This window comes from Staurois parvus, unplaced genomic scaffold (assembly GCF_062004578.1).
Source record: "Staurois parvus isolate SC_StPar_1 unplaced genomic scaffold, SC_StPar_1.0 ptg000005l, whole genome shotgun sequence".
In the NCBI taxonomy this organism is placed as follows: Eukaryota; Metazoa; Chordata; class Amphibia; order Anura; family Ranidae; genus Staurois; species Staurois parvus.
The window spans coordinates 1,685,210-1,712,350 of record NW_028317801.1 but is presented as its reverse complement, the minus strand read 5'-3'; the positions used below and the strand labels follow the sequence as shown (position 1 = coordinate 1,712,350).

Genomic DNA, 27,141 nt, shown 5'->3' with positions numbered 1-27,141 from the left:
AATCTCTGTGAATAACATTTCCAACTAAGCTGCAATCTGTTGCATAGCTACTGAAAAAAGGTAATAGAGGAGGTGTTGGTGCTATAAAAATGTTTATCTTGGATATTAAGAAAATTCCATTATTTTTCACGGGTCTTCAGCTGTTAATTACTTACTTAGTCACTCCTATGAATATAGCTGTTAATTAACCCAAAGGTTCCTCTGCTTAAAGTAGACGTAAACCCTAACTAAAAGATATTTAGTTTGCTACAGCACCGTGTGTTAAAAACAACTAATTTTTTTTTTTTTTTTAATAAAATACTTGTTTTGCCTTTCTTTCCTTTTTTTGTTGTATCTCAGTGCTGCTGATCTTCTTCTGCCTCTTTGTGGACATGCCCTGTGTACATGCACTCCGGAGATGGGACCATGGCATTTCTCAGGATCACTTTCCTGATGGTGAAAACAGTGGATGATGCCTTGTGTGGTGTGTGTTGAAATGAGAGGTGTAAAGGGTATCTATTTATCTATTTCTAAAACATTCATTGGACAAATGTCACAGGCAATCACCAAGGTCTGAACAAACTTTCCATATTTTTTCTCTAATACTTTGACTTTATATGATCGTCATCGCCATCTAGTGGCCAAATTGATGTATTTGTTTTTTAAATACCTCAATCTGAAAATATGCTGCATTTTGTACAGTAGATGGATGATCATAAGAGGTCAAAGTATTAAGAGAAAATGTGGGGAAAAGTGTACAAAATGGAGAAATGCTAGAGAATTTTGTCTAACTTTTGTGGCAGGATCATAATGGGAGCTGCAGGTTTTGAAAATATTTAATATGATGTTTGAATTTACATCTATTTCAAAGAGATCAATCTTGAAATGAGCATTTGTAAAAACCTGAATCTCTACTCCATTGACCTTGAATTATGGATGTTCTACATAGAAAGCAGAAGCTGTTTACTTTTAGAATGTCTTGCTATAAGTTTGTCCAGTTTGTGCACAGAGCAGAGAATGGGGTGTGGCTGCGGTGGGTCATTCTTTTAACTCATTCAGCCATATGTGTGAGATAAGATTCAGCTACTGAGCTCTGAAAATATATTTTTATAGCAAAAAATGTAAGACTTGTTTGTTCGACACAAAAAAATTAGTCTAGTGTTCCACCTGCTACCTGGAAATAGGTAAATGTGAACTATTCATATACCATATTTTAAATTTAGTTTGACAATTTAGTTGAAAATTGTAAATATAGGGGGTGATTTACTAAAGGGGAAGAGCATGTTTACTACGCAGGGGAATTTTCACCTTAATAGGAAATCTTCACTTACTCAATCATGTGCAAGAAAGATTTTAAAAAAGGTATTTGTGCATTCACATTATCATATTAAGGTCAGCAAAGCATCATATTATTCATTCATTAAGCTAAATGCAAATTCCCTTGCAAAGTGAACATGCTCTACACGTTTAGTAAATCCCTTCCTAAATTTCCTATTTTATAAGTCAGATAAATGTAAAATATTGCATACGAATACTTCACATGACTTAGTTCTACGCAGCAGATGGAGCTCATAGGCTCATTTTCAGGTGCTGAGCAAGCTAGTCTTAATCATGTTTCTATTAAAAAATATTTACAAAGCTCAGTAGCTGAAGCTTAACTTAGATAGCTGAATGATTCAATAGAGTGATGCACCCCACCCACACCCCCACTCCCTGCCCTGTACACATCTGGGCAGCCCCATAGATCAGTGGTTCTCAACCTTCCTAATGTCGTGACCCTTTAATACAGTTCCTCATGTTGTGGTGACCCCCAACCATAAAATTATTTACCCAGTAATCATAATTCATGAGTGTCCTTTTACCTCCAATACTGCTGCTTTCAACACAGTAGCTGCTTTTAACAGAGTAGATGCTTTCAACGCAGCAGCTGCTTTCTACACAGTAGCTGCTCTTTACACATCGGAAATATGTGTTTTCTGATGGTCTTAGGGGACCCCTGTGAAAGGGTCGTTCGACCCCTAAAGGGGGCACGGCCCACAGGTTGAGAACCACTGCCATAGATCAACCCCGTGGTGTATATATTTAATGAGTCCTGAACATACATTTCTGAAACAGTCTTCATGAAGTTCTTTTTTACTAAAGACTTCACTTAACTCCTCTACGTTTAAGACCAGTCCACGCTGCTCAAGTAGCTAGAGTGCTGCTGATTGGAGCAGGGTGCAGGGGGTAGTGGCAGACCGCAGAAGACCTTGACTGCTGTGCTCAGAGTTTAGAATCAGTAGTGTTCAGGATCTCCAGTGTGTTGCTAGCACAGGATATTTTAACCCTTGCTGCAGCAGCTGGTGTGTAGTGCAGACCATCAGGATCACTGCAGTGCTGATACGCCAATCTCGGCGCTTCACACTGCTCACTTTTTTTGTAAACAAACTTTAATAATATATCACACAGACATTTCATGTAATTCAACTGGCCGCCACATGGTGCAAGGCAATTGCCTTGCACTGCGCTGCACTGGAAAAAAGTACGTCAGCACACCACAAAGCAGTGGTGTGAACTGGGCACATAGGAGACAAGGCATTTTGCGGTGAGACTGCGCTAGAATAGCCGCCCAACGCAGATCCATCGCACCTAGTGTGGATGTACCCTTAAGGGGGTTATTTACTAAAACTGAAGAGAGCAAAATCTAGTGCAGCTCTGCATAGAAACCAACCATCTTCCAGATTTTGAACAAACTGAAGTTAGAAGCTGATTTGCCTCCATGCACAGCTGCACCAGATTCACCACCAGTGCACCAGGTTTAGTGAATCGCACTCACAGTATATTAAAAAAAACACAGAAAAAAGTGACTATTTATTGTGATGTATACAGCCTGACTGCATTATAGTAATAAATAAGCAAACTTCCATTAGGCTTTAAAGACATTAGCCATGAGTCTTCTTCGTACAAAGCCAATACTCAAGCGTTGAGCAGTAGTGGAGAATGTTGAAGGAAAGACATTATACACTTATATGTGCTTAAAACAACAAAACAGGTAATAAATGCAATTTACAAACTTAATTATTTTCCTACCCCAGCTTATATCAAATTAACTAGAAAGGTGTCATTAAACTGTAAATAATGTCCAAGGCTTTCAATCTTTAGATGTTCTGATCTACATTCTGGACATCTCCACGGCGCTATATGATTTAGACGATAAAATAATGGCACATAACCTTGACGCGTTAACACCGAGATATTCCGAATACCTTCTACCGTGGGATTAATGCTAAAACTGTAGTTTATTGCAGCATGATTTGTGCTCCCTGAGAGGCAGCAGGCAAGGAGATAAACATTAGTATGACAAAATAGCTTGCACAAACAGCAATCGCTGGAGCTTTTGTAAAATACATTTAACATATATTATAATTGTAAGAGAATGCATTACACCGCAGTATGCCTGCATTACTGACTATGTTTTTGAATACACCAAGTCCCTCGGCTCCAGTTAATCTTCTATCCAAATAGATGTTTTCTAAAATGATCCCTTGAGAAAAGCAGGTATTTGACTAATTGGAGGAGGCTAAATGCAGCCAGTTAAAGAATAAAATGGCTTGCAGTGATGTAGGCCCTCAGATAATGATAGAGAAACAGGGTTATTCAGACTTTTAAATACAACTCAAGCAATTATTACATTTTGGGAACCTGCAAAAGAGCTAAAACATAATGTTGGCTTATTCTGATGATAAATAGGCTTCATAATGTGTCTTTTACAATTATTTCTTTGAATTTAAGAAAAGCCACACTTTAAAACAGCATGTACTTTTTGATTATAGGGGTAATAAAAACAATAGAGGAGATGTCAAAAATTACTTAGAAACAGCAGGTTGCAGTGGCAGGGCAAGCAAAAAAATTAAAATGCAGGCTGGGGATAAAAGGAGTAAAAGCCCATCATGTCAATTTTTCCAACTCAAAACGTGCCAAGATAATGCTGTGATAGATCACATTTTGCATAAATATAAAGACTTAATATCAATCAAAAAAGCGCAAAAACCTAAAAAATAAAGATGTTCTGTTATTCACTAATATAATAAATGTTTGACAAGCTTGGCTCTGTACTGCCACCTGTTGCCCACAACAAGTAAATCTAAAAGACAGGTGAATAAATCTTTGGGAATTTGAACTTTCCTCATCCATTAAACCAGGCCTAAATTGTGAGCGAGCAAGGTATTGGTGCTTGCTAAATATATTTATCTAGAATGCAACTCTATCCTTTTGTCATTTTTTTCTTGTTTGTTTGAGCTTTCTTTTTTTTAGCTTGCAGGTAAACCATACATTTTGTAAACATTATTCCTTACCTTTGCTCCTCTGCTGTGCCGTAGGCTTTTAAACCACCCACTGGGCTCAAACTGAAACACTCTCTGCAACTGTCTACAAGTATCTACAGAAAATAGTAAAACACCTACATAAACTATTCATTAATGTGTCAAGGTGCGTCTCTGATTCCCCTTAGCAGGAAACACAGACCAAACTTTTCCAAATAGGCAGAGTAGATACTTCAAGGGCTTGTACAAAATACCATTGGGTCCATTTAAACACCGGCAGTGTTCAAGTCGGGAAGACGATTCTTTTTAGGGTAGGTTCACACTACTGCGGCTGCGATTTGATCCAATTTTCATTACAATTATGTAGTTCAACTTGGTTGTGTTTTGACGTGTTTTTGAGGCAATTTTGATGCATTTTTTACTTTGCAAATAAACATATACTTTGAGAAAAAAGGGAAGTTGTACGCTATAACAGGTATGATTTATACAATATGTAAAAAGAATGGTCTAAAAGGACAAAGGGTCACTTGAAGGACAATCAATATATACAACTAGAGTTAGCATCAATCGACAAGGTGTAGTCATCTGAATACATAGTTAATAACATTAAAGTGACATACCAGTAGCACAGGAAATAGAAATCACCATAAAGGCAGTGATGTCTGCGTATAGCAGGTGAAAAATACTATATATGGAGCCAACTAAGTATAATTAAAGAAGGTGTCTCTTAGGAAACCTTGGCCCAGTTTCATAAGTGGGAGAAAACTATCCTATCTAGGTATTGGAATGTTACATCCAGCAGTCCCAAATTTGTTATATGTAAAGTGGCAGCCCCTGTGGATATTTATTTATTATAGGTACTTATATAAAGCCATCAATTTACACAGCACTTTACATGTATATATATAAATTGTACATTCACATCAATCCCTAACCCTCAAGGAGTGTACAATCTAAGGCCCCTAACTCACATTCATATGTATCCTAGGATTTATTTTGACAAGAACAAATTAACCTACCAGCATGGCTTTGGAGTGCAGAAACCTAGTACTGCCAAGCAGAAGTGCTAACCATTTAGCCTCTGTGCTGCAATAAAATTAGCTTCTGGTATGGAGGATACAACTAACATCTGATATCCTGGCTTGCATTGTGGGAGGAAGGGCTTGAATCGAGTTGCATGCTCTTTTTTTTCAATTTTGATGCATTCTTCATGCAGTTTTCCTATCTCTGTGCTTTTGGCCATTAATAAGCATATGTACTGTGACATAAGTTTAAGATATCCTTTATGTTTTTACCTCCTTATTGGTCTGTGTTGTGTTGTGATTTAGCAGTCATGTCTTCTTTGTCATTGGTCATGGCAGCAGACAAAGTCCCATTACATGTATTTTCTGGCTATGCTTCATACAGGGATGGTACCGTCCAATGGTATAACGTATGATTAACACCACTGCCCTCTATATATTTTTTGTTATACTTTTTTTTTTTTCAAAAAAAGAGGTGTTTATTGAAAACAAAACACACAGATTGATACAAGACAGAATAAAATTTCAAACGGGTTGAACATAGGGCATATGGCAAAACATATATCATACAGAAGAGCATGAAATCCAATGCAGAAATGAACAAATTGGATGAGTAAAACCACGACAAGGTGCCTGCAATATTCCAGTGTGCTTGTCAAACGATTAGAGCAAGGAGGCACCAGGCGTTCTACATTAATGTCTCAAAGTATGGTGCTATGGAGGAAAGGAGGGTGCGTACGATATCTAAGCAGAAGTCCAAATTACAGGTTTGAGATAGTGGAGGTGGCGGAGAGCGTATATGGGAGTAAATTGTCATGGAAATCGCTAATGGGAAAGGAAATAAGATGTTGACATCATGCCTAATGCTCTGCGGGATAAATATCTGGAGCTTGTACAAGCATAAGAGAGGAGAAAAAGAAGAGGAAGGAGAGAAGCGCGAAGGAAGGAAAGAGAAAGAAAAGGGGAAGAGAAAAAAAAAAGGAAAAAAAAAAGGGGGGGGGAGGGAAACACGTGGGTAGAAGGGAGTGAGGGAAGGGGTGACTGCAAAAATTATTTGATCATCAATACGAGTCATATCAGATGCGGTAGAAGTCTAAATTAACATTAGTGTCAAATAAATGTGGGATGTACACGGAGGAGGGGGAGAATGTTGACCACCATCGGACAAATACAACTGAGTTACAACAGTAGGGAACCTAAGTCAATTTAAACAGGTTGGTCCATAAGAGATCAATATGCGGGGGTAGTCAGAAAATGAGTCCAACAGGCCCAAGTGTGGGAAAATTTTGTAGGGGTATCAAGTGCAGTCGCAATCAGTTCTTCCATAACAGCCGTTTTACCCACTCGGGTGAGCCAATCGCGTATAGAAGGGGGGCGTGTGGAACCCCACAGGACAGGGATGCAGAGTCTGGCTGCATTGATCATGTGCATAGCTAAGGATTTGAAATACTGCCCCCCGGAAAAGGAAGAGTGATGGAGGAGGAATTGAGCCGGAGAGAAATCCACAGGCAAGGTAGTTACAGACACCACTAGCCTGTGTACTTCTTGCCAAAACAGTTGTAGAACAGAGCAAGACCACCAGATGTGAAGGAATGATCCATCTGAGGTCCCACATCTCCAACAACTGTTGGGGAAAGCGGGTTTGAACCGATGAATTTTCCAAGGGGTTCGGTACCATCTCGAGGCTATTTTGTAGCCATTTTCCTGAGTCGAGACATTGAGGGAGCATTTATGAGAATGCTTAAATACCCGGTCCCAGTCTAAGTCCAATAGGTTAGTTTCAAGATCTCTATTCCACGCTCGACATGATGGGAGGGAGTCATAAGTCCGATTCTCCAGTAGGAGGGGATAGATCTCCGAGATCAGATGCTTTCGTGGTTCAGCTTTAGCGCAGATAGCTTCAAAAGGGGTAAGAGAACGGCCCCAGTCGAAAGGGGGTTTCTGTGAAAGCAGATAGTGTCTAATCTGAAAATATACCCAAAAAGGGAAATTGCGGGCACCCAGACTTTCAGTCAGTTCTCTGAGTGTTTTCACCTTGCCTTTGTGGAGAAAATGTTTCACCAAGATCTGTTTATGCGGCCAAAATTTCAGTAAGAAGTCCTTGTGCATTCCTGGAGGGAAGTCAGGATTGAGACGAATAGAGGTTAACGGGTTGGGTGTTTCGGAGATGGATGCAGATTTACAAGCCAAGCGAAAAGTTTTTAAGGTAGGCCCACCAAAGGGTGAGTGAGAAGGGTATGAGGCGTGTGCTTCGGCAGAAGCCAAGGAATCGATGCCAGGGGTAAGGGTGAGCACGCATCTTCTATATATATCCAGTCCTTGGAGGCAGTGTGGACGTGCCAATCAACTACCCGGGAAAGGTGACATGCCCAGTAGTAGCGGTGAAGGTCAGGGAATCCAATTCCACCTCTAAGCTTAGGAAGGGTCATTTGGGAGAAAGCAATGCACGGACGCTTATGATGCCATAGGAATGATGAGCAAAGTCTTTTGCACGATATAAAAAAGACAAGAGGTAAATGAATTGGCAATGTTTGGAAGAGATATAGAAGGCGAGGAAGTATATTCATTTTGATTATTGCTGCCCTTCCAAACCAAGAGAAGGAAGGACGATGCCATTTATTAAGGTCTTCCTGCAGAGAGCGAAGAGCGGGAAGGAAATTTTTCACATAGAGGTCGTCCAGATTACGGGTAAGCTGAATACCAAGATAGGTTAAGGATTCCTTTTCCCAATGGAATGGGAATTGGAGCTCACAGGAGGAGACAAGCTCAGCAGGCAGGGTAATGTTAAGGGCAGCAGACTTGGAGAAGTTAATTTTAAAATTCGATAAGAATCTGAAGAGGGCAAAATCTTTCAGTAGGTTGGGCAAGGTGATGTGAGGATCAGCAAGAAATAGGAGAATATCGTCTGCGTAGGCTGCGAGCTTGTAATCTTTGTCCGCTACCCTAATCCCCTTGATATCGGAATTCGAGCGAATTTTCCGTAGCAAAGGTTCAAGGGATAGGACAAACAGGAGCGGAGAGAGGGGGCATCCTTGCCGCGTGCCATTCCTGAGATGAAAGGAATTCGATAAATGACCGTTCACCCTTACTCGAGCTGTCGGATCGGAGTATAGGGTCATTATGAAGTTAAGCATCTTCTCACCTAAACCCAGTGCTACTAGAGATGCCTTCAGGAAGTCCCATGCAATCCTATCAAAGGCCTTTTCTGCATCCAGGGAGAGAAAAAAACCAGGAGAGTTAGACTTATGGAGCCAATGGTTAAGGTTAAGGGCCTTAATGGTATTGTCCCTTGCTTCTCTCCCAGGGACAAAACCCACTTGGTCTAGGTTAATCAGGGAGGGGAGCAGGGGAAGAAGACGATTAGCGATGATCTTCGCGAATAACTTGATGTCCACATTCAGCAAGGAAATGGGTCTGTAATTAGAGACCTGGGTGGTATCTTTCCCACTTTTAGGGATAACTGTGATGTGAGCCTCCAAAAGGCAGTTTTGCGATCGGGAAGGTTGAGAGAGAATATTAAAAGCCAAAAGAAATGGGACACTCAGGATATCTAGGAAAGATTTGTAATAAGCTACTGTAAAACCATCAGGGCCCAGACTCTTACCCGGTTTCATCTGTTTTGTCGCGGACTGAAGCTCAGTTAAGGTCAGGTCCCCTTCCATAGCCTGAACCAGATCTTCGGAGAGGGCCGCAGGACCGTAAAGGTGAAGGAATTCGGAGATCAAGGAGGTTCTGGACCTGTCTGTATGTATAGGGGGACGTTCCGGAGAGAGATTGTATAAATCTCTATAAAAGCGTTCAAAGTGGGAGGCAATATCGGGGTCAGATGTAGCCTCGGTGCCATCAGAGCCCCTGATTTTATGTACCGTCATGCTGGCTCGTTTCTCACGAAGCGCTCTAGCTAGAAATTTCCCGCTCTTATTAGCGAATTCGTAGTACAGCTTTTGTGAAAGAATGTATTTTTTCCTAACAACCTTACCCAATTCCGTAAGAAGTTGTGAGCGAGTATTCGTAAGGTCTGCAAGGGTCGACGCAGCCAGAGTCCGCTTATGCGCTCTCTCCAAGGAGTGAATCCTGTCTGTGAGGAGTCTCAGGCGCTCCTGCTTGGCTCTCTTACGTCTCGACGCAGTAGCCATGAGGATACCCCGTATAACACACTTATGAGCTTCCCACTGCGTGAGGGGAGAGGTGTCCGATGAGCTATTCAAAGAGAAATATTCAATCATCTTAGAGCGGATCTCTTGTTCAATAGCAGCGTCCGCTAGAAGGGAAGCATCCAGACGCCAATATGTTGAGCGTGAGTGAGCAGTGGGGAACCGTAGAGACATAGTGATGGGATGGTGATCTGAGAGAGTCATCGGTTCTATGGTAGCAGCATGGAGGAATGGGAGATCTGATTGCGACAGAAAAAAGTAGTCTATCCTAGAGTATTTGTTGTGTGGCGGAGAGAAAAAAGTGTAGTCCTTGACGGTAGGGTTGAGGATACGCCAGGAGTCGTGTAGTTGCAAGAGCTGTAGTTGTATGCGTATTTGCTTAAGAGCCTTGTAAGGCAAAAAAGAGCATCCCGAAGAGGAATCTAACAGAGGGCTCAAAGGAGCATTCAAATCACCTCCCAGTATCAGCATCCCTGATTGAAAAGCCGCTAAAGTGGAGGCGAGTGAACGTATAAAAGGGACCTGTTTCATATTGGGCGCATATACGTTAGCAAGTGTGATTGGTCTGTTGGCAAAGACTCCCTTTATAAGCAGATATCTACCTTCGGGGTCCGCCAGGGAATCTGTTATTTGGAACGGAAGGTGCCTGGCGAACAATATGGCCACCCACTTTGATTTAGCTAGAGGGTTAGTGGCATGGAGGACCGTAGGAAAGTGGAAATTATATAACTTGGGAATGGAGTCTTGCCGAAAGTGCGTCTCTTGCAGAAAGACCACATCTGCTTTCTGTTTGTGTAAATAGGAAAGAAGCATGGAACGTTTTTCTGGTGTGTTCAAACCCTTGACATTTAGTGAGAGGATTTTCAAAGACAAATGACCCGACATTGAGGTGGAAGAAAGCATGATTGCTATCTAGTGTCGTCTAAGTCAGATGTAACGGTGTACTATGGATCAGGAGGGGGGGGCAAGGGGGAGGGGAGAAGGGAAAAAAAAAAAGAAGGGAAAAGTAGAAGGAGAAAGAAAAGAAACAGGAGTATGAGAACAGAAAAAGAGGAAAATAGGCAATAGACGGCTTGGGGAACAGACCCGCTGTTCCACGTGAGAAGAGAAAAAAAAAAAGAAAGGAAGTTCAGGAAGAAAAAGAGAGAAGCGCGAGAAAAAAAAGGAGAGACCAGAAAAGAGATAATAATAGTAGCCAAATAAAGGAATCAGTATAAGCTCACTGAGCTCACTGTGTGGGGGTCAAAGTCGACGTAGAACTAGGAAGTGAACTATTGCCGGCCGGCAGCCCTCTATGAGAAATAATGTAGAGGGAATAAGGAAGGATGCGGGGTACGAAGGGAGCAAATAGTGTCGGGAGTCCTATGGATTAAATATCCAGAAAATGACCACCTGTCCTCTGCGGGGGAAGAAGTGTAACATAACGCTCAAAGGGTGAGAACTGGGAGAATGGGCATAGGCGCAATATGAGTGGGGGGCCGCAAAACAAGGAGCAACATTACACTATGTGTATAAGAAGTGCATGGACGCTTATAAACCAGGATAGCCTATACTAGTGTGAGATCAAGACTGGTTAGGGACTCAGCATTATGAGTAGAGTAGTGAGGGGCCCTCACAAATATTACAGGCAAACCGTATCATAAGGCGTAAGTAAAACGAGTCATCAATAGCAAAACAGGCGAAATCGTGTCATAACAGGCTTAACACACATAAACCCCTAAGCAACCACCGGTGAGCGACTAAGCTTCTTAGGATCAAAACCAGGCATGCAAGCCTAAAATCTGAAATGCGCTAGCTGATATACATATATACAGTTGTGACCAAAATTATTCAACCCCCAATGCTGTAAAGGGGTTTAGGGACTATAGTGTACATTTGGAATTGTATTCAGAATCAAATCCTACAAGGACGTTGTAACTACCCAAATGCAACTAAAATGACATCAATTGTTTATGTAATACAGTAGTAAATGGTTCTTATGTGGTTTCTTCATTGCCACAATTATTCAACCCCTTAAAGACTACCACTCTGAAGAACAGAGGTTCATACAGGTGCTTTCCATCAGGTATTGAAAACACCTGTGGATGTCACCGAGCAGCAATCAAGCATAATAAGCACCAATTAGGCAGCTTTAAAATGACTGTGATACTCAGCTCCTTCTAGACATTTACTGGTGTGGTTACAAACATGGTGAAGGCAAGAGAATGGTCCAGGAAGACAAGAGAAGAGGTGATTTCTCTTCACAGGAAGGGCAATGGCTATAAGAAGATTGCAAAGATGTTAAACATACCAAGAGACACCTTAGGAAGCATCATTCGCAAATTCAAGGCAAAGGGCACTGTTGAAACGCTACCTGGTCGTGGCAGAAAGAAGATGCTGACTTCGACTGCTGTGCGCTACCTGAAGCGTAGAGTGGAGAGAAGTCCCCGTGTGACTGCTGAGGAACTGAGAAAAGATTTGTCAGATGTGGGTACAGAAGTTTCAGCCCAGACAATAAGACGCACACTGCGTAATGAAGGCCTCCGTGCCAGAACTCCCAGGCGTACCCCCTTGCTGTCTCCAAAGAATAAGAAGAGTCGACTGCAGTATGCCAAAAGCCATGTGGACAAACCACAAAAGTTGTGGGATAGTGTTCTGTGGACTGATGAAACAAAATTAGAACTGTTTGGGCCCATGGATCAACGCTATGTTTGGAGGAGGAAGAACAAGGCCTATGATGAAAAGAACACCTTGCCTACTGTGAAGCATGGTGGAGGGTCAATCATGCTTTGGGGCTGTTTTGCTTCTGCAGGTACAGGGAAGCTTCAGCGTGTGCAAGGTACCATGAATTCTCTTCAGTACCAGGAGATATTGGATGGAAACGTGATGCAGTCCGTCACACACCTGAGGCTTGGGAGACGTTGGACCTTTCAACAGGACAATGATCCCAAGCATACCTCCAAGTCCACTAGAGCATGGTTGCAGAGGAAAGGCTGGAACATTTTGGAGTGGCCATCGCAGTCACCAGACTTAAATCCGATTGAGAACCTCTGGTGGGACTTAAAGAAAGCAGTTGCAGTGCGCAAGCCTAAGAATGTGACTGAACTGGAGGCCTTTGCCCATGAAGAATGGGCGAAGATACCCGTAGATCGCTGCAAGACACTTGTGTCAAGCTATGCTTCACGTTTAAAAGCTGTTATAACTGTAAAAGGATGCTGTACTAAGTACTAAGATTGAATGTCACTTGGGGGTTGAATAAAACTGATAATGCTGTGAGCACAGAAAAGACATTTGTGGTTATTTCATTATAACTGTTATGTTATATTTGTCTGACCTACAAGTGCCTCTTTAATGTAAATGTAAGCAAGATGACTGAATGATCAAAAGCAATGTCAAACTGGCCAAAACACTCAATTTCAGTGGGGGTTGAATAATTTTGGTCACAACTGTATATATATACACATACACACATACACATATACATATATATATACACATACACCTACATATACATATATTAAAAAAAAAAAAAAAAAACCCACACACCCATAGAACAAAATTACCTCTGAATCCCCCGAGTAGCAGGGGGGACGAGCATCACCTCTCCCAATTCAGCATAGTAAAGGGGACGAGGAGGCGAAAGGGGGATGTGTACGAGGGTGATCGAGGGCGTGATAGTCCTCAGGTGAACCTCGTCAGTCAAATTAATAGGTAAGGACAACCCGGAGAGAAAAAGGAGGACTCAAATCCGGGTGAACTATCTAGTGGCAGAGGGAGGCGATGCTCATCCACACAGCTAAACTCCATGTACAGTAATTGCCGCTATCAACCCCTAGAAAGCTACTGCCCATCCCGGCATGCAGTAACCATATCCCCTCAAACCGCCCCCCGAGAGAGAAGTGAGGCCACTGACACAATCCCACAAAGAGAATACATTACAAATTAGGCAGAGGCTTCATCCGAAGGACCAAGATGTGCCGGGCAGTCCAAGGTGTAGGGGGAGCGAACAGCGTAATACTGAGCAGTCTCTTGCAGGTCGCAGGACATCTTCAGGGACGTAAGAGTGAAGCTCATTTAATACCAGAAGGACGGAGCTGAAGGATGGAAGTCTTCCAGAATGCAGACGGATGGTCAGAGGGCCCAAGGGGCTGTGAAGAGGCGCAGGTCAAAAACAGCGGGGGGCGGAGAGACTGCCATGGGAAGCTGAGTGTGTCTGAGCGATGACCTGGATGGATCCAAAAAACTGTTCCCCAATGTGGGGGGTGGAACCGGTTTGCATGCGGTCAATGTCCGTTCCCATATCATGTAGGGAGAAGTGAGGAGGCCCTTTAAGTGTATACAGGGCCATAACTGTATGTGAGTTCTGTAGAGCAGAGGATGCCATCCTGGTGGATAAGAGGTATGTGTCGCAAAGTGTAAGTTCAGCAGGCATTGATCAGTGAACGAAGAAGTAACTGGAACTTTCGTGGCAAAACTGTAAGAAAGCGTTCCTGGTAGTGGCAAAATATAGGAACCTGGCGCCGGAAAGGCATTGCCGTGTGGGGATTCCAGACTATTAGATTTCGCGCCGCGGCTTCCTATGTGCAGGAGAGGCCGTCGGGCTGAGGATGGCTGTTGCGCCCCCTGTGGGGAGTCTCGGAGGAGTCGTCGGAGGCATCCGACCTCTACGGTTAGATTGAGCATGCCAAACCATAGCACTGTCCACCGATCCCGGGCCCTGAACTGGTGGCAATCTTATGGAGCTGTACCAGTCAGGTAGGTCAATCAGAGGTATGTCCAGGGAGGAACAAAACAATGGCAATTCTTCAGGGGATCTCAGGTTGCATGATTGTCCGTTAGCTTGTACAGAGAGGCAGAACGGGAACCTCCATCTATAAGTGATGTTACGTGATCGGAGCATGTCCAGAAGGGGACGTAATGCACGGCGTTGTTGTAGGGTAATGCTGGATAAGTCTTGAAACAGTTGTAATTCTGCGCCTCCATATAAAAGATGCCTTCTGTCTCTAGCACATCTGAGGATATCCTCTTTGAGCGGGAAACTTACAAGGCAACAAATGACATCCCTGGGTGGGTCTGCGTCTCCCCTCCTACGGCGGGTCGCTCTGTGTACACGTTCGATGTCGATTGGGGTTGCTGGCGGGCGACCAAGGAGGTCATTAAATATGGCCATTATCGCTTTGGGGATATCGTTAGTTTCCACTGATTCTGGGAGACTGCGGATTCTAATGTTATGTCTGCAGCCACGGTTGTCTAGATCCTCAACATGTCTGCGAAGTTCTCTGATAGTAGAAGTGTGCCTCACTGATTTTTGTTGTATGTCTAAAATGGCAGATTTGTTTTGCCTGGAGGTGGACTCCACCTGCTCCATTCGTGAGCCCATGGCCCTTATATCCTCCCGTAAATCTCCAAGGGCATCAGTGAGCGTGGCAGTCAGGGTGGCCTTGATGTCTGCTGCCACTGCATGAAGATCCCTTAAGGACAGGGACTGGGATGCAGGATGGATGTCATGGTGGGGCACTGTGTCCGGAGCAGCCGACAAAGCAGAGCAGGAGGGATCTGCTATATCAGTGGCAGCAGAGGGAGGGGGAGAGGGGGATGCAGAGGGAGAAGGAGATGGCTGCGGCCCTTCCCTCCGCTGCTGGGAGCGGAAGAGCTCCTGTATATGCCGCCCCTGCGCTCCCTGGCTCCGTGGGGATCGTGATCGGGCACCGGCTGATGTCCGGTCCGACTTCCCCATAGTGAGACAGCACTCACTCACCCCGCTCCTTCGTAAGGCTGTGTAGAGGGATCCGGCCGGCAGGAGCTCTCTCTCTAAGCGGCCATCATCCAGCCGCGGCAGACCACGCCCCCCTTTGTTACACTTTTAAATTATATGGACATGCCATACAATTAAAAAAGCTCAGAATTGTGCTTTACAAATGTCCATTTTCTTTCTGCCAGCTTTGGGAGGGGAAGCTGGCAGTGCACGATATAATGTATGTTAGAATAAAAAGAAAAAAATGGAGGAGATTCCAGTCAAGTCATCTGTTAAAGTCACATGACCAGTTCTCCTCTAATCATGGAGCTGTCTCTGCACTGTTTTAATCGAGCTGCAAGGAGTCACAGCTGCCCACAGTTAAGATGCCGGTGCTGGGGACCTGAAGACCAGTGAGGAGAGGTGGGTCAGGTGAGGACAGCGCTGGATCCTGGGACAGGTAAGTGTGTGTTTTTTAAAAGCCAGCAGTTACAGTATTTGTAGCTTCTGACATTTAAATTTTTCTTTACAGGATGAAGAACCGCTTTAACCTGCATATATTATGCTGTGAATTAACTAACCTTGCACATCAAATCTTTTATATATAGCTTCCCTACATTGGTTACATTGGTAAATGAGTGTAATTCAGCTTTGGGATGTGCTGCAAGCAAACAGAGCCAGGTCACTTTCTCTATGCTAACGTTCCTGTGCCAGGTCTGCGCTCATTTAGAAGGACTCCTGGGAGACAAACTCTCACAGTGTGCTTGTTATAGCCAAGACCTAATCAGAGTAACTTGACTATTTAATTTAAAATAACAACCCAAGCAACCTTACAGGCACACAATGCACCTTTGTCCAGTCCCAGCTAAAAGGTGTGTTCTAATTATTGTGAAATGAAATGGAAATGGAGTTAACAGCAGCCTATTATAAAAGAAAAGTTGGAAACTGATTACGTCCATTTAGAATTTATATCTGGCTTATAACCCATATTTCCTGTTGTGGTGAGAGAATAGTTACTGTAGTTTGTGTTGTGCTTTAGGACAAGTATTTTCCTAAATAACTATATTTTCATTGTTATTGTTAGTAGTAGTAATGTCTGCAATCGCATTAAGTGGTTTATTTTGTTCCTTGGAATCATTTTAAGCCCCTTTCACACAAAGGGCCCAATAAGGTCCACCTGTCAGTTTTTTAAGTGGGACTTGATCATAAGCTCCATACATTTTTATAGATCGGCTGGTATAAATGTCCATTTACACCCACCTACATCCGGGTCTGATCCAGTCTAAGAAAGAAAACAAAAGGAGATCCGTCTTTTTTTTATTTAGGCAGATCGGATCAAAGGGTAGTCACGTGTAAATGGACAGTGAGTCCGTTTATACCCAGCCGCCCATAGAGTAGAAACTGAGCGGACATAGACCTGTTATCTGCCCGCTCTGCTCCAGTCAGCAGGGGATCAGTTCACAGATCCCCTGCTGATCAGAACAGAATCAGCCCCATGTGAAAGGGGCCTGAAAGTTGAACCTGAACTCAAAAAGTGAAGATTTGCTATCTTTTAGGAAACACCTAGAAATGCAAATTGTATCTAAGAAGTACCTGAGAGAATCTACATTTTGCCTTGAGTTTCTCCTAAAAAAACAGCAGTGCATAGCTTTATACCTGTAGTGTGCGATCACGTAAGGCACTGCTACTTCTGACGTCTAGCCTCTGAAGATTTGGAGATTTGATTTTCTGTTTTCTGTTCTTCTTGCTGAAGAGGAAACTGTACTTGGGGATCCTCAGTTTAAGAATATAATTCATATATCCTGTATATCTATGCTTCATTCACATCTCCAGCTATTTCTTGAACATCCCCCTTCAGTCACTAGATCACTTTTCATCACAAGGAAGCCTCTGATATGAGGAAGCAAAGCCCTGCTTCTCTACCTTCACATAGTACAGTACAAGGCACAGTAAGCCAGTAATGAGGAAAGGTTTAGCTGCAGTGAAACTGAAGACAATACTGGTGACTAGTGCTTTGTTCTCTGCTTTAATTTTTTGTACACCCTTTCCACAGTTCAGTTCAATCTTTCCTATGACACATAAAATGAGAAAGAAAAAGTGATCTGTAAAGCATAACTGATATGAACAGAGAAGGGTTATTTTCAAGACATCTGCAAGCGGCTGAACACATGCGCTTGTAGGAGTAAAGGAGAGAAAGTAGCATCTGTCAGTAACAGCAAACATCGCTAATCAGCTGGCGCCCTTGGCCGTTAAGAATTAATATCAAGAGACCTGTTGGAAATCTGCATTCAAGGCCTAGGACTATGTGATCTTGGAAAGTCACTTTGCAATGATTTGCGCAATTATTTCTAATCACTGAAGTCCTTTAAAACTACCAGAACTTCGAACCAACGCAGCTACTTTCTGTGCTCCTAGGAACGACTTTTAACAATCACAGAGCACATCTCTATCTATCCAGATACTTAAAACCCCATTGAACCCTTTTAATGTATTACTGTAATGTGGTCAGGCTACATATACAGTAATGATTAGGCCTCCTTTTCCTTTTTTTTAATCTGCCCAGTACTGCACCAAGGGTTAAAAATCCCTGTGCTGGCAGCAATAGGAAACGCAGACTGCTGCTCTAACACACAAGCCATGGCCAGTTTCTCCTGCAGCCCAAAACACCCTACTGAACACTGCTCCAATCAACATCAATCTTACACCCATAACAGCACTGTTGATTACTGTTGATTAGCAGTGATCAAGGGGGCTGCTGCACTTATTGTCGCTTATAGCACTTATATACACTATATTGCCAAAAGTAGTGGGACGACCCTCCAAATCCTTGGATTCAGGTGTTCTAATCACCTCTATGCCCACAGGTGTATAAAATCACACACCTAGGCATGCAGACTGCTTCTACAAACATTTGTGAAAGAATGGGTCAATCTCAGGAGCTCAGTGAATTCAAGCGTGGTACTGTGATAGGTTACCATCTGTGCAATAATTCCATCCATAAAATTTCCTTGCTACTAAATATTCCACAGTCAACTGTTAGTGGAAGTAACTGGGAACAACAGCAACTCATAGGCCACATACAGTGACAGAGCGGGTTCAGCACATGCTGCAGCGCACAGTGCACAAAAGTCGCCAACTGTCTGCAGAGTCAATAGCTAAAGACCTCCAAACTTCATGTGGCCTTCAGATTAGCACAACAACAGTGCGTAGAGAGCTTCATAGAATGGGTTTCCATGGCCAAACAGCTGCATCCAAGCCTTACATCACCAAGTGCAATGCAAAGTGTCGGATGCAGTGGTGTAAAGCACGCCGCCACTGGAGAAGTGGAGAAGTGTTCTCTGGAGTGACGAATAATGCTTCTCGGTCTGGCAATCCCATGGACGTGCTTGGGTTTGGCTTTTGCCAGGACAACGGTACTTGCCTGACTGCATTGTGCCAAGTGTAAAGTTTGGTGGAGGGGGATTATGGTATGGGGTTGTATCTCAGTGGTTGGGCTTGGCCCCTTAGTTCCAGTGAAGGGAATTCTTAAGGCATCAGCATACCAAGATATTTTGGACAATTTTAAAGTTGTGGTAATTTGTGCGGTGCCAAATATAAATAGACAAAAATGTAACAATGATATAACTCAAATCGGTTGCTGCAATCACTAATTGTGGTTGTTAAAGACAAATCAAAATACAAATGAAAAAGAAACGTGTGTTAAGAAGTACAAGGACATCGAGCAATCCTTGATGTCCCTGACACGTTGGTTCTCTTGTCACCTAAGCTCCTCCTCACTCAGGGAAGTCACATGGTCTGTGATGACACGCGTGGGGAGGAGCTTAGGTGACAGAAGAGCCAACGTGTAGGAGACATCACAGACTGATCGATGTTAGAGAGTCCTTTTGCTTGGGCAAGGACACAGGGGCCCCATAATCCCCTATTGCCCGGGGGCCCCATGAGATGTCAGTCTTCCCCTGCATGGATGAGTGTGTTTGGGGTGGAGGAACTTGACTGACCTGCACAGAGTCCTGACCTCAACCCAAGAGAACACCTTTGGGATGAATTAGGGCGGAGACTGCTAGCCAGGCCTTCTCATCCAACATCAGTGCCTGACCTCACAAATGCACTTCTGGAAGAATGGTCAATGACGTTGATTTACTAAAGGCAAATAGGCTGTTTGCTTTGCAGGGGAATTTTAGCTTAGTGAATGAGGTGAAGCTCCACTGATTTCCATTATTATTACAGGTATTTACAGTATACAGCTCTGACAATTTATGCAGCACTTTACATACAGTATATAGTTTACATTTACATAAGCCCCTGCCCTCAAAGAGCTTGAAATCTAAGGTGTCTAAGGACACATACACATACTTGGCCCTATTTAGACAGGAGCAAATTAATCTATCAGTATGTTTTGGGAATGTGGGAGGAAACTCCAAGAGAAAATAAAAGTAGGTACAGGGAGAACATGCAAATTTCAGAGAGGTAGTGCTGTGGTTGGGATTCAAACTGGTGACCCTAGTGCTTCCAGTCTGAAGTGCTAACCACTTAGCCACTGTGTTGCCCATCATCCAATCATGTGCAAAGAAAATACTGTTTTTGTTTCTATTGCATGTGATTGGTTTTCATTGCAAAGTGAATATTCATCACATTCACTAAGTTAAAGGGAAAATTGTATATCAAAGTCAACAGCTTATTTGCCTATTCTCTGTCAGGTGTGTTAAATTTAATATGCCAACAGAAAACATGCTGATAGAATGAGAGACCAGATTGACCTGATCAGTCTTGTACTACTCATTCGCTTTCCACTCAGCAAGCTGGGGGAGTTTTGAGGACATGCTGCATTCTTTATACAGTCTATAACTGTAGAATAGAAAGTGGTGTCATTCCCCTAGTTATGCTGTGTGCCAAGTAAAGCTCGGAAAGAGCACAAATACAAACACTGTGATGGGTAAAACAATAACCATGAATGTGTTTCATCTGTGCATGTACTGTAGGTTGTGGTCCTTTTCTAGTTCCTCCAAAGCAGTATATTTCCTATGTATAAAACAGTGCCAGGAGAGGGACATAGAATTATAGTGCAGGTTAGGGGGTGACAGTAAGTGGCTTGGCTATAATATGCATGTTAAAAACACGCTATGCGTATACTGTACATACAAAACCTAAAGTCATGTCTGATGGTCGAGGTATACATGGTTGCACAGACCTTCTCTCTGAGTACAATGAAATACATTGGAACTTGTTATACTAAATGTAAAACTGATCCTTTATATTGTTACATTTTGTATGTACACTCTGCCTGCTTTCCGAGTAATCATAAATAAAGAATATCGGTATTTCAAAAAGATTCAGTATATAGATTCCTTTCAGAAACCTTTACATAAACAGACCTGTTTATATGCAGATTATATGAAAAACTTTGTCACATAAACTCCTTTCTTTTCATGTGGCCCTTTAATTTAGCACTATGGGACATGTTAAGGTATCATGCCGAGGCCACACTTTTTGGTTCTTACATCCCTTTAAGTTGACATCTGGTTACAGCCTCACTTTTAATTTCCAGTCTAATCTATATTTTCATCTGGCATACCCAGAGACATATTTCATATCTTTCAATTTCCAGTTTATTACAAACTCAGCAGAGACACCAGCGGATAGGAACAATGACTGTCAATCCCGCCTCAGCCTTCATTATTGTAAAGGACATTTAATGTAAACACATCAAAGAATTTGTCAGCCATGCGGTGTAAGATATCATGCTAATATTTGCTCCATATATTACTCTGCTTGCACAGTTACATTAAAGTACATGTAAACTCTCTCTGTTTTAAAAGCATAATAACTGTCAGCAGCTGAGTTATAGGAAACTACATTTTTATAAAACCAAAAATAAACCAACACAAATACTTTTTTATCTTTTGTTAGTGGTTGTCATGTGACCACTATTCCCCGCTTCTCCCCTGAGCTCCATACTCTGGGGGTGGGGACTGTTCTCTTGATTGGGTAGCTGTGCCTATGAAAGTGGCTCCTCCTGGGCAGGGTTGGACAGTGGCGCATCAGCAGCTCATGCAAGGTAAGGTTGAATAGGAGTTTGTGATGTCACAGGCTGACTAAGGGATGTCCTGTATGTATGTCCCATAGATGAAGCAAGAATGCAATCTGACCACACTAGCACAGATTTGCTTCTGTGCTTAGGATGGTCAGAAATAAACAGGAAGGGGATACTTCTGAATCAGAGTAGCAGGATCATAAGGTATTTAATGAGCCTTTTGCTCCTTATTTTAAAGCACAGTGGTTAGCACTTCCACCTGGACGCAGTGGGGTTGTTGGTTCAAATCCCAGCCACAACACTACCTGCACAGAGTTTGCAAGTTCTCCGTTTGTCTGTGTGGGTTTCCTCTGGGTACTCCGGTTTCCTCCAGCACTACAAAGACATACTGGTAGGTTAATTGGCTCCTGTCTAAATTGGCCCTAGTATGTGTATGTATGAATGTGAGTTAGGGACCTTAGATTGTTCACTCCTTGAGGGTTTGGGACTGATGTGAATGTTCAATATATATAAAGTGCTACGTAAATTGACGGCGTTATATATGTAACTATAATAATAAATACATGTTAGTTGTGGGGGACAAAGGGAGGCATTCACTAATTTTTATAATAAAAGCGTCAGTAAACCCAATTTTATGTTATTACATGGAAAAGGAAAGTCTCTATCTGGCTGTTAATACCTGGTTGATTATTTCATTTCACTGCACTTCTCTATTCTGAGTGGCAATGCAATAGCAAGAGATCATCTGTATCCTACATTGACACTCTCTGTGTGCTAGCTCTGCCAGATCCCTGTTTGAAAGCCATTCATTTCCTCCTTTCTGCTCTGGAAGCCGTCCCAGGGGTTGGATGGCATCCCCTCCCTTTTTCTTCAGTTCACTTGCATATTTTTCTTTAAAAATCGGAACTAAAGGGATCAAGACTTAACTTTGTTTTAATTTCCATGTACATCTGTTTTTGATCCATTTACATCAGTTTACTTCCTTGCCTGACCACTACCTGGGTCATAGATTATTGTTTTATTGAAAAGTCTTTAAAAAATGCTATTTTGCAAAAAAATGATGTTAGCGGATTGGATGTAAGCAGATGTTGTCCGCTAACATTTATTTTTCGTCCCTTACTTTTTTTACAGAGGAAAAATAGGGTTTTCTTCCATTTAAAAAATCATCCATAAACGGACAGATGAATAATGGACATACGGAACGCCCGTGTAAAAGGACCCTTACAGAACAGCTCCCTAACGGTGACTGGCAGCAGCTTTACAGAAACAGAGGTTTTCTGCATACTCCACTCATTGATTTCACAATGTTGAGCAGAGCAAGTTGTCGAAAATCACATAACTGTGGAATAGAGAATTGAAAAAAGGTATTTGCAAATAATTTTTGAATGTCATTTTGAGACTGTTGATTAAAGTGTTACATTTTTTATGATATATGCAGTCAATGTGCAATGTGTTTCCTGAACCTTTAAGGACTGCATACACTTTAAAACAATCCTTCACTCAGTTCAATAGCCAGCTGAAGAGATATTTGTCAAGTCACAAAATAATTCAAGGGTAAAAGACCAGGATCTTTTGAAGCCAATAATATATTGTGATTGGAGAATAGACACAGTCTTTTGATTGTATCGTTATTATTTCCTGCGGAGTCTGCTCCATCCTCACCTGGGAAATCTGCTTAGAGCCATACACTGTGCACAACAAAATAACACCCCGCTTCAGCATAGTCTGCTCCGGGAAATAAAGCTTGATTTTATTGCACTAGGCTGGTTCCCCATAAAAATATGATTACAAGAAGATAGCTCTGCAACTTTGGCTGCACAGGCCCAACTCATAGCACACTCAGAAACCTCCAACATGTTTAATACATTGTACTTTGAAAAATATTTGCAGTCTGGAGGTTATATTTGGAGTGTGGCATGGCTTTGATTTCACCATATAAAGGATATCTAAACCCAAGAACAACATTTTAATATAGTGTAGCTTACAAGGTTCTTAATGTGGTGTCTGTATTTCCTTTTTTCAGCATAAGAACATTTACTACAAGTATAAGAAAAAACCTGTTAGTCCTGAGAGAATTCTGGTTTCCTTGCAACTTGCTGTGTGTTGAAGGCCCCTTTCAGACAGACATTCAGATCAGGTCCACATGTCAGCTTTTCAGGTGGACCTGATCGGAAGGTCCATGCATCTGTATGGATAGGCAGATGTAAACAAACTTGTGTCCGTTTACACCTGCCCTACCTCCTGGTATGGCCAGGAGACCCACTAAAAAAACAGGATAGGACTCAATTTATCATTTAGGTGGAGTAGGTCAGAGGTAGCCTGATGTAAACAATGGAGTCACCCATTTTTTTTTTTTTTTTTAAGTCCGCAAACGTGTAAACTACAACGAAAAACCCGTAAGTGATCACAAAAAAAGTGCAAGTGCGAACACCACACGAAAAAGTGCACTTAGGGGGGTTGAACCGTTACCCTGATCCCCCGGGGCACGAAGCTCCTGACAGGGACAAGGTTCCCATTTGGTCCTCCTGGCCAAAAGGCCTGGTGGACCACCGTTCCTTATGTCCAGCCGAAGCCGGACATCCAGTACTAGGTCAGGGGGTTCTCCCGGAGTGAAAACCCCCTAGGGATCAGGGGAGGAAGGAACCAAAAGGCCACACATCCTCCCCCTAGACTTCAGGGTAGGCCCGAGGACCCACACCCTCCATCCGTGAAAAACACACACATAAGTAACAGAAAAGTGACAAACGTGGGAGGTGAATAAATTAAATAAATAAATAGAAAATAAAAAAGTGGTACCGTGCCAAATTGTGCACAGACCAGGCCCTGAGGCCCGTAGCAAAAATTGCCCTGGACTTAGCCAAAAGACCTGGTCCTTAGGGCGCTGTACAAAAAGAGTGAAAAACAGTGACCGTGTGCCATCTTCACACTGTGGGGTCCCACACCCAGGTGTTACTAGTGGCACCCCTGAGAGCATCTTCCTCAGGGGGCACTGAGTTTGCGGACTTTTTGCGTCCTCAGCCCCTGGCCAGACCAAGGTAGATCCGTCCAAATCAGGAGGTACTGGGTCTTTCCAGTCTTCTCGGAGGAATTACTCCCGAGGCCCCAGAACGAATCATGGCGCTCCCCGGTTTCTGTCCCTCCGGTACTAGCCTTCCGGACCCCCATCATACCAGTGAGGGTACTATACAACAGCCATCCCCGCAAAGCTAGAATGGCCGGGAGCACCCCCACTGGACACTGATAAGAACAGATACTACACTTGATCTTAGCCAAAAGGCCGAGAAGCGATAGGAGTCACCCATAGAGCAGAACAGGAGCTGTCGACGTTTGCTCTGCAAAAAACTTTCTCAGCTATCCCCTGTGAGCTACAAAGTAACTCCTCTCTGTATCATGGAGGTGAGAAGAGCAGGAGATGCTTGTAGAACAAACAAATCAGGAAAGTAGCCTAGGGTGATAATAGTTCTCCTCCACAGAGACAGTACTCTGAGCATTGTCACTGAGTTCAGCACTGGAAGCTCAAAGAAATGCACAGTACCTCTGGGTCTGGAAGAGGTAGATTACATATTTATTTTCCATAGGCAATGGTGGCATTTGCACCCTGTGGTCTGTGCTCCAGCTGCAGCTGCTGCCTCCTATCATTGAGACTCCACCATCCTCCATACCACCCACCTCTTCTGTAATTGGCTGTAGAAGCCACATGAGCCAACTGATGTGGGGGAACACTGAGGGTGGGGGAACCTAAAAACTGCTAAGCCAAGCACCAAGCATGGATTGTAAAAGAAAAAATTATGAATTTAAAAAAAACACAGTGATCTGCTCTCTGAGCACCCTCGTAATTGTATGTCAAAGAAGAATTTAAATGTTGCTAGAAAAAAACGTAACATGTAAAAAATTATCCTGCAAGTAATTTTGTGTTTAAATATATAATTTCTTTGCAGTTTATATGACCTGATTTTGATCCACAAGCTATGATTTTCTAAATGTGCAAAATGCTCATTTCACTAATGATAAATGTGCTATTTACAATAATATTAGTTATTTTCATTCATGTGACTCTTGATCTTTGCTCTCATTGACTGTGATTACTGATAACAAATGTTATAACAATAAACATTAGTGAATTAAAGTGGTTGTAAAGACTGAATGTTTTTTTCACCTTAACCTCCCTGGCGGTATGATTATTTCAGATTTTTGGTGCTGAAAGCGGTACCATTATTTTGCATGGAAATATGTAGTTTTTTTATTGTAGGCTGTAATATTTAGGAATAACTCACTGAAATCTGTCCGAACAAGAGTCTATTAAACATCCCGGGTATGATAACATTTGAAACACAAAATCATAAATTATAATTGAATAAATAATCATAAAAAATAATAATACAATATTACATTTAATTCAATAATATAATCAAACCAAAAACACTGAAATTTGAAATATAGCGCCATAATAAGTTCGCACATTGCTGAGCAAAGTCGCAAAATCGTTTTCAGTGTCTGATGACGAATTTCCCCACAAATCATTATCACTCAATTCTGCAAGTGGTTCTGATTTACTATCGCTGTTCTCTAGCTGATCTAAACTGCTTTTGACCTAAAGGGACACTTTTTGGACGCCATGGACGTTTCTCAGTTTCCAGGCAGAAAGAACAGACAAAATGCAGGCGGAGCACAGGACAAAGCACTCGGGACAAAATGTATGTGAAATTGGTTGAGACAGCAATGTTTTACTATGTAAAATGTAAAAAAAAAAAAATGACATTATTTAAAATTTTTAAATTTCCCGCCGGCGGCGGCGCCCGTACGTCCCAACGTCACAGGGACAGGACACAGAAGCCGGATGCCGGCATCGGCCGAAGGAGATGGCCGGGGACGCTGCAGGGGACACATCGTGGGAGCGCAGGGTAAGGTAAGTGAAGAACAAATGCCGGAGCAGTGCTGCATGGTATTCCCGAGTGTAGCTCGGGGTTACCACTCTTGGTACTGAAATGTTACCCCGAGCTACACTCGGGAATACCGCCAAGGAGGTTAATGCTTTCTCTGAATTAAGGTAAAAAAAGCTTCTATTATCAGCTCCCTCCCCCCCCAGCTCCCACAAATCTTGATCTTGATCCAGCACTGTGCCCGAGAGCAGCGTCACTGCTCTCGCTCTCTCTCTCCCTCCTCACTGGACTAAGTGAGAGCAGTGGGAGCCCTTGACTCCTGCTGCTGTCAATCAAATACAATTATGGGAGTGGGGGGGCAGGGCCTAGACACACTTTGTGTGCCAATAGACACACACAGCCCAGCTCTGGATTGAGCCAGCACGTATGCCACCATGGGAAGTGGCTTCCTATAGAGGAGCCCAGAGCATTGGTGGTGGAATCCAGAAGTGCAGGATCAGGGCTGCTCTGTGCAAAACCATTGCACACAGCAGGCAAGTATTACATGTTTGTTATTAAAAATAATAACTTTACAATCACTTTAAGCAGTATATCTCATCTTTCAACTATAGCAATGATTGCAACACTCAGGGCATTTGTGTTTGAATGACCCCAGAAATCCCATTTTCTGCTTGTGTGATTGAATCTTTTTTTTTCTGCTGAATTCTTCACAGAGCCTGAGGTTAAATTTTAGGCATCCCCAGCACTGTTCTTAAAATTTCTGGTGTAAGCCTCGGTGATATACTGGTCAAGGCTACTCAACATCTAAAGAGATACCAATGTCTCTCCTGAGACTGATCATTGGTTGACCCTCCAATTAAGCAGTCACTTTGTGTACATTACTGCAATGGCCTGTATCTAGAGAACATAGCTACATAGTTACATAGTTAGTCTGGCTGAAAAAAGACAAAAGTCCATCAAGTTCAACCATTAGAAAAAAAGTTATAATCCTATACCCACAGTTGATTCAGAGGAAGGCAAAAAACCCAGCAAAGCATGATCCAATTTGCTCTTGCAGGGGA

The 27,141-nt window shown here is 42.7% G+C and overlaps 1 protein-coding gene and 1 pseudogene across 2 annotated transcripts in view; both read right to left on the bottom strand.

Annotated features, from left to right (window-relative positions):
- DPP6 (dipeptidyl peptidase like 6) overlaps window positions 1-27,141 on the bottom strand; it is a 1,666,940-nt gene that overhangs the window by 1,124,524 nt on the left and 515,275 nt on the right. The window lies entirely within an intron of this gene.
- On the bottom strand, window positions 24,374-24,489 carry LOC149474398 (U2 spliceosomal RNA; annotated as a pseudogene).